The sequence below is a fragment of the Triticum aestivum genome, chromosome 5A, assembly GCF_018294505.1.
Source record: "Triticum aestivum cultivar Chinese Spring chromosome 5A, IWGSC CS RefSeq v2.1, whole genome shotgun sequence".
In the NCBI taxonomy this organism is placed as follows: domain Eukaryota; kingdom Viridiplantae; phylum Streptophyta; class Magnoliopsida; order Poales; family Poaceae; genus Triticum; species Triticum aestivum.
In genome coordinates this window covers 662,634,054-662,635,171 of record NC_057806.1, presented here as the reverse complement: position 1 = coordinate 662,635,171, position 1,118 = coordinate 662,634,054, and positions in this window count along the sequence as shown.

Below are 1,118 nucleotides of genomic sequence, written 5' to 3'. Positions count from 1 at the left end.
AGCCCAGTCCAGGCAGAAGAGCTACGCAGATTCTAAACGCAAGGAGACAGTATACGAAGTCGGAGACCGAGTTTATCTTTGAGTATCTCCACTTCGAGGAGTTAAGCGCTTTGGAGTTAAGGGAAAGTTAGCGCCACATTTTGTAGGCCCATACAAAGTTTTGGAACGTATGGGAGAAGTAGCCTACAAGTTGGAGTTGCCCGAAGGATTGTCAAGAGTTCACGACGTGTTCCACGTTTCCCAGTTGAAGAAGTGCCATGCAGAGATGGCTGATATACCGCTGAGAGATACAGTGCCGCTGGAAGCGATTCAGTTGGATAGTGATTTGACCTATGAGGAGAAACCAGTCAAGATTCTAGAATATGCCAGTCGAGTCACTCGCAGCAAGGTTATAAAGTTTTGCAAAGTACAGTGGAGCCACCACACGGAGGATGAAGCCAACTGGGAGCGAGAGGAAGAATTGTTGAAGGACCACCCTCACCTATTTTCTAGCAAACCCGAATCTCGAGGGTGAGATTCATCTTAAGGGGGGTAGGTTCGTAACATCCCAAATTTTCAATTTGGAATATTATACACTAGATCATCATTGCATATCATATTCTATTTCATTTTGGTTGATCCTAGAAAATTCTACGCAACTCAAGGACCCTCAGAGAGAGTTGGGGATTTCGTTATTTTCATATTTGAGTTTTCTCAAATTTTGAAAATAGGATCATTTGATTTTATTTATTTTATCTTTAATTATTTCTATTACAAAAATATGAGAGAGGGAATAAAATGACTTTCCCAAAATAAAGAAATATTGAGAATTTAATAATAAAATCAAATAAGATTTTATTTTGGTGTTATTGGCTATTTTATTTGAATTTAGGAAAAATGCGCGTTTTTCAAAATTGCATTTAGGTCCAAAATAAATGTTCATCCTGTGCGGCTTGATTTTAGAAGCTGGAGAAAATTTGTTTCGAGATTTTTGGAGTCCATTTAGTATTCCTTTTGTTTTTTCTGAGCGTAACTATTTAAAAAAACGCGAACCGACCTAACGGGCCGTGTTCGACCCGGACACCTGGCCCCGCCGGCCTTATAAGTCGGGGAGGAGACCAGCCGACCCCAAACCCTAG